Source organism: Silurus meridionalis, chromosome 8, assembly GCF_014805685.1.
Source record: "Silurus meridionalis isolate SWU-2019-XX chromosome 8, ASM1480568v1, whole genome shotgun sequence".
NCBI classification, from domain to species: domain Eukaryota; kingdom Metazoa; phylum Chordata; class Actinopteri; order Siluriformes; family Siluridae; genus Silurus; species Silurus meridionalis.
The window spans coordinates 26,161,723-26,169,541 of NC_060891.1; the positions used below are offsets into that span (position 1 = coordinate 26,161,723).

Below are 7,819 nucleotides of genomic sequence, written 5' to 3' on the forward strand. Positions count from 1 at the left end.
CATCACACACGTCCAAGTACTCCACAGCGTGGCTGGCAAGAAAGGGTATAAAGAAGAAAATCTAATGATATGGCCTCCTTGTTCACCTGATCTGAACCCCATTGAGAACCTGTGGTCCATCATCAAATGTGCGATTTACAAGGAGGAAAACAGTACACCTCTCTGAACAGTGTCTGGGAGGCTGTGGTTGCTGCTGCACGCAATGTTGATGGTGAACAGATCAAAACACTGACAGAATCCACTGATCATAGATGAATATTCCGTGGAGATCATCAAAAGACCAATTTCGTTGGTGTTCATCTGGTGGAGAACTTCACTTGGTCGCTCAACACCAGCTCCATCACCAAGAAAGCCCAGCAGCATCTCTATTTCCTGAAAAGGCTAAGGAAAGCTCATCTCTTGCACTGATTTTATTTTAACCAACAAGAGAATATGGTTGATTAGACAGTTTTTTTTAGTATTTCTGGACAACTGAGAGGAATAAGAAGGACGCCTGGGGAGAGTGAAAACAGAATGTGAATTTTGACTTTTTATTCTGCTCTTACACCAAAAACATTGATTTATTTGCAGAATGAGGGTTTTGATCATCATCGCGACTCTTGTGGCTCTGGCCAGTGCAGCCAGCATCTCTCTGGAAGACCTGGAGTTTCATGCCTGGAAACTAAAATTTGGTGAGAATATTCAATTAAATAATTTTATATAAAAATTTAATATATTTATATATATATATATATATATATATATATATATATATATATATATATATATATATATATATATACAGGAGTGCAGAATTATTAGGCAAATGAGTATTTTGACCACATCATCCTCGTTATGCATGTTGTCTTACTCCAAGCTGTATAGGCTGGAAAGCCTACTACCAATTAAGCATATTAGGTGATGTGCATCTCTGTAATGAGAAGGGTGTGGTCTAATGACATCAACACCCTATATCAGGTGTGCATAATTATTAGGCAACTTCCTTTCCTTTGGCAAAATGGGTCAAAAGAAGGACTTGACAGGCTCAGAAAAGTCAAAAATAGTGAGATATATTGCAGAGGATGCAGCAGTCTTAAAATAGCCAAGCTTCTGAAGCGTGATCATCGAACAATCAAGCGTTTCATTCAAAATAGTCGACAGGGTCGCAAGAAGCGTGTGGAAAAACCAAGGCGCAAAATAACTGCCCGTGAACTGAGAAAAGTCAAGCGTGCAGCTGCCAAGATGCCACTTGCCACCAGTTTGGCCATATTTCAGAGCTGCAACATCACTGGGTGCCCAAAAGCACAAGGTGTGCAATACTCAGAGACATGGCCAAGGTAAGAAAGGCAGAAAGTCGACCACCACTGAACAAGACACACAAGCTGAAACGTCAAGACTGGGCCAAGAAATATCTCAAGACTGATTTTCTAAGGTTTTATGGACTGATGAAATGAGAGTGAGTCTTGATGGGCCAGATGGATGGGCCCGTGGCTGGATTGGTAAAGGGCAGAGAGCTCCAGTCCGACTCAGGCGCCAGCAAGGTGGAGGTGGAGTACTGGTTTGGGCTGGTATCATCAAAGATGAGCTTGTGGGGCCTTTTCGGGTTGAGGATGGAGTCAAGCTGAACTCCCAGTCCTACTGCCAGTTTCTGGAAGACACCTTCTTCAAGCAGTGGTACAGGAAGAAGTCTGCATCCTTCAAGAAAAACATGATTTTCATGCAGGACAATGCTCCATCACACACGTCCAAGTACTCCACAGCGTGGCTGGCAAGAAAGGGTATAAAGAAGAAAATCTAATGATATGGCCTCCTTGTTCACCTGATCTGAACCCCATTGAGAACCTGTGGTCCATCATCAAATGTGCGATTTACAAGGAGGGAAAACAGTACACCTCTCTGAACAGTGTCTGGGAGGCTGTGGTTGCTGCTGCACGCAATGTTGATGGTGAACAGATCAAAACACTGACAGAATCCATGGATGGCAGGCTTTTGAGTGTCCTTGCAAAGAAAGGTGGCTATATTGGTCACTGATTTGTTTTGTTTGGTTTTGAATGTCAGACATGTATATTTGTGAATGTTGAGATGTTATATTGGTTTCACTGGTAAAATAAATAATTGAAATGGGTATGAATTTGTTTTTTGTTAAGTTGCCTAATAATTATGCACAGTAATAGTCACCTGCACACACAGATATCCCCCTAAAATAGCTAAAACTAAAACTACTTCCAAAAATATTCAGCTTTGATATTAATGAGTTTTTTGTGTTCATTGAGAACATGGTTGTTGTTCAAATTAAATCCTCAAATAAAATTAATCCTCAAAAATACAACTTGCCTAATAATTCTGCACTCCCTGTATATATATATATATATATATATGATAGAAGAGTATCTGTGAGAGTGAAAGGGAAAGTTTATAGGACTGTGGTGAGACCTGAGATGTTGTATGGATTAGAGACAGTGGCATTGAGTAAAAGACAGGAGGTGGAGCTGGAGGTAGCAGAGCTGAAGATGTTGAGGTTTTCGTTGGGAGTGACGACGATGGACAGGATTAGAAATGAGTTTATTAGAGGGACAGCGCATGTAGGATGTTTTGGAGACAAGGTGAGGGAGGTGAGATTGAGATGGTTTGGACATGTGCAGAGGAGGGACATGGGGTATATCAGTAGGAGAATGCTGAGGATGAAGCCACCAGGAAGGAGGAAAAGAGGAAGACCAAAGAGGAGGTTTATGGATGTGGTAAAGGGGGACATGCAGGTAGTTGGGGTGAAAGAGGCAGATGTAGAGGACAGGGGGGTTTGGAGACGGATAATCCGCTGTGGCGAATCCTAATTGGAGGAGCCGAAGAAGAAGAAGAAGAAGAAGAAGAAGTCTTATATATATATATATATATATATATATATATATATATATATATATATATATATATATATATATATACACATAATATTATATACCTTTCTTTATTAAATTATTTTATTAATATTTTGTATTACAATATTTTTTTAATTGATTAATTAATACATTTTATTTATTTATTTTTCTCTAGGCAAGATCTATAAAACTGTAGAGGAGGAATCACAACGTAAGATGACTTGGATGGAAAACCGAAAGCTGGTCCTGGTACACAACATGCTGGCTGATCAGGGAATTAAGAGCTACAGACTCGGCATGAACTTCTTTGCAGACATGGTAAAGAGAAATACACACACTATTTGGACAAATGTTTGTGGACATTTGGCCATTAAATTTTGTGCATTTTGAACATCCCACTCCAAATTTCTTCACCATTTGCTGTTATAAATGACCTCAATTCTTCTGGGAAGATGTTCCACTAGATTGGTGTGTGGAGATTCAGTTTTAGCTGGAGATTCATTCATAAAGTCAGGTAAATATGGAGGTAAATATCATTCTAAAGTTTCAATAGGGTTGAGGTCTTTATATAGCAAACCACTCAAGATCTTCCACTCCAACCCATGTAAAGCATATCTTCATGCTGGAACAGGTTTTGGTCTTGTAGTTCAAATGAAGGGAAAATTATCATGCAGAGACGTCCTATAAAATTGGGTCGCTTTAACTTTGTGGTAACAGTTTGAAAAAGAACTAAATATTGCTGGAAAAGTCAGGTGTCCCAACACTTTTGTCCATATAGTGCATGTTTATAGTGTTAATTACTTAACACAAAAATGTATTGTACAAACAAAATCATGAGCAACAAGTCATGGAAAGTTGAATGTTAAAAATATTTACATGTTTACGTAAGATGTTTTTTTATGATTTGATCCTCTTTATGCTGTAATGGCAGATGCCTTCAAACTAATGATCAATCCAAAGGACATCATATGAAAGGTTTAAGGAAAATCTGACCTTTTCTACCACATGGAGAAAATCACTAGTCAATTTGCTTGAAAAAATAAAAGAAATAAAATAGTGAACTGTGTGAATATGTCTGTGGATAAATATAATTTAATATAATATTATTATGATAGCAAATCATATCCTTACATATATATATATATATAATAAACAAATCATGTTCACGCAGCCATATAGACAATGAACCTTTGTCCTAATTAAAAAGCCCCAAGAATGGCAGCTTGGCAACATCGGGGCTTAAACCCCCAACCGTCTGATCAGAGCCTTAACTACTGAGCTCCCACTTCCTCACCATCTAATGTCTAATGTCTCTCTTACTCTAAAAGAGTAACCAGGAGTACAGACAGTCTGTCTTCAAGGGCTGCTTATGATTCTTCAACAGAACCAAGACCCACAGTGCAGCTACATTCCTTCGACCGGCAGGTGGCGCTGTTCTGCCGGATTCTGTGGACTGGAGAAAGAAGGGCTATGTGACTGATGTTAAAGACCAGAAGGCTTGTGGTTCTTGCTGGGCCTTCAGTGCGGTAAGAGCAGGATATATATATATATATATATATATACAGGGTAAATTTCTTCACAAACCTTCCATCATTTGGTCTATTTGATCTTCACATCACATCGACTCAGCTGATTAAGTAAACAATGTTTGATAGCAACAGCTTTTCACAGGTCGAGTCACACAATAAATCTGACACATGCAACCAGTTGACAGATCGAATATTCACATATGATTTCCTGTGATCTCCAGATGAAGGTTAGTTTTAAAGTAACCAGCAGTTTAATGGTGAACAGGTTGAGAATGAATCATAATTGTATCCTAATTTAGGTACTTAGTGTTTGGTAACAAAGGGTGAATTTACATCAGTAACACCAACTCAGTGTCAAACAAGTCGTTCATAAGAAAACAACTGATACCTGCATTGATAGCAACTAGTTTCTCACTAATTAATCATTTGAATGGTAATCATAAATATAATAAATGTATTAAGTGTCATTCATGCAGTCATAAGAAGACCTTTTCTTGACTGTCTGATGTCTTTTTTCACCCTTTTCTCTACATATCAACTTTCCTCTCTCAGACCGGGTCATTGGAAGGTCAGACATTTAGGAAGACAGGAAGCTGGTGTCACTGAGTGAACAGCAGTTAGTGGACTGCTCTTGGAAATATGGAAACATGGGATGTGGAGGTGGTTTGATGGACCAGGCCTTCGATTACATCAAGGACAACAAAGGAATTGACACAGAGGAGTCCTACCCTTATGAAGCCACCGTGAGTCAAATGTTAAATTTTGATTGGCGACAACTTGTATAAGTGCTTCAAACCCTTACTTGCTTTTTTAGGCATTATTTCTAAAGCCACAAGCTTTCAGTTACATGTGTTAAGACCAAAGTTTTCCCTTTTCTCCTTTTATAGGTTTGGGACTGCAGGTTTAAACCAGACACTGTGGGAGCCACTTGCACTGGCTATGTGGATATAAACAGTGAAGATGAAAAAGCTCTACAGGAAGCCGTGGCAACTGTCGGACCCGTTTCTGTCGCCATTGACGCCGGTCACGAATCTTTCCAGTTCTATACATCTGGTAAATCTCTCAAATCTCTAATCGGTTCTTCCTAATGCCTCCAGAGCAATCTGAACGCGGTTTCTGAAAAATAAAAATAATAATATGCATGATATTTTAACTGATTTAAGGAATCTACAATGAGCCCGAGTGTAGCAGTATGGACCTGGATCATGGTGTCTTAGCTGTTGGATATGGCACTGATAATGGAGAAGACTACTGGCTTGTCAAGAACAGGTAAAAATAAAAAGTGAAAAGCTTGTTGGTGATATAATACAGGTTTTGTTTTGCTACACACCAATTTACACGTTTAGCAGACAACCTTATCCAGCGTGACACTTATCACAAATATGCATCTGAGGGTTAAGGGCCTTGTTTAAGGGCCCAGCAGTGGCAGGTTATTGGTTGTAAGATTTGAACCCACGGCCTTCCGATCAGAAGTCAGCCATCTTATCCACTGAGCTACCACTTCCCCAACATGCCTCTGTTTATTCAGTTCTCTTACTCAAAGTTTTCTTTTCTCTCTATCTTTTCTTTGGTGCTTATTAAAACAGAAAACACTCGTTAATGAAAATTACACACAGCTACTACTGACCTCGTCCAGCACTGCCCTCCATTCACAAATTGCAGACATGCTGATGCACGTGGTCAGAATAGCACCAGTTAACACAATTTATATATATTTACCCCTAAATTACTCACAAACGACCTTTTTCTTTCTTTCTTTTCCTTTTTTCACAGCTGGGGTCTCGATTGGGGTGACAAAGGCTATATCAAGATGTCGAGGAACAGGAAAAACCAGTGTGGGATTGCCACAGCATCCAGCTATCCTCTAGTTTAAAGGTGTGTACAATAATGTGCAATAAAAAATCAATAATGTAGCTATTAAAGGCTGATGAAAACCATTTTACTGAAGCAAGAAACCCAGTTAAAACTCCAAACCTCTACTCTACAACCACAACTGTGCACCTACATCATCTGGAGAAGTTCAGAATCAATATTTGTCTAACAACATGACAAAAACATAAAAATGTAAATAAAATCCAACCTACTCACCAGAGATACAGACTCATAATGTGCAGCGCTCCTCAGAGGCTGTAATCCAGTGGTACCGCTCGTATTCACTGGTCTGGAAGTGGTAAACAAACCCTTTCCCTGGCTGAGACACGCTAGCTAGCTTCATGGTTGGCTGACCTCCTCACCATGTCTTCTGTAGTCATAAAAAAGACTAACTCAGGTGTATTAATGTGGGCAGAGCTACACACGTTTTGTTTTTTCCAGTTGAACTTGGCTGTAACAGTTTCCTCTGACCAACCAATCAGAGGACGAAAAAATGGCGACGGTATTCTGGGCTAGCTAGCTGGCCTGTGAGGCGAGTTTGAAATCTGATTGGTTAAAGAAACAGACCCGTTAAAAATATTCTCTATGGTAAAAGGCCAGCAGTACTGATTCTGAAGGTTCTGAGCAGATTAGATTGACATGGCAGCACATAGAGGCTGAAATCTGATTGGACAAAAAATCTAACATCCACATACACGTACTGGAATCAGTGCAACCGAGAGAAACGCTACGAACTGAAGAGAATAAACTGTTGGAAATAAATTAATACAATTTTATGGAACAAATATTAGAAGGCTTTGCTTTACCAGACCACCCGTCACTGGTCAAACCTATAAAGAGCTGGCTTTATACACAGGGCATTGTCATGCTGGAGTGGGTGGAAGTGGAGGGGACATTTTTATGCCACCACAAGACATTTGTATGCACTAAATTAAAAAATCTTGCTAATCTTTTTTTTTTTACAGGTGGGTGAAAAAACATTCTGCAGCATTCATGGCCTGATTATGGAATATCCTGCACAGTGGAAATTTTTGTGTAAAAACAAAATACTGGAATTTTTGAATGAAATTTGCTCTAGAATATAGAGCGCTGTAGCTGAACCGTATTTTCAACTCTTCTGGTCGGTGGACAGAAAACATGGTTTAAAGACATAAATTAATTTAAATGGAATTAATAAAGTAATGGAAAACACAAAAACTGTGAACATTCTTTTCCTACTGATGTTTTTTTTCATGTAGGAGCACTTCCTAGAGCACTTGCTGATCAGATTTAATGTTTATTAAATGCTTCCAGAATCAATACTCCCCATCAGTACTACTTTTTGCACTTAAAATTGGTGTTATTATGAATCAAATAATTATTTGAATATATTTGTTAGAGATTACTAGTGTTTGGACTAATAAACACCTGAATTTCTCACATATATGTGGTTCTTCTACAAACCGTTACCACAAAGTTGGAGACGGCCAATTATATTGGACGCCTTTTGGATGCAGGAGCATTCAAAAATTTTTCTTCACTTGAACTACGAGACCAAACCTCTTCCAGCATGACCGTGTCAAGCTG

At 38.9% G+C, this 7,819-nt stretch overlaps 1 pseudogene; it reads left to right on the forward strand.

Moving 5' to 3' along the window:
* The first annotated feature begins 464 nt into the window (after window positions 1–464).
* Window positions 465–7,457, forward strand: LOC124390578 (annotated as a pseudogene).
* The last annotated feature ends 362 nt before the right edge of the window (window positions 7,458–7,819 follow it).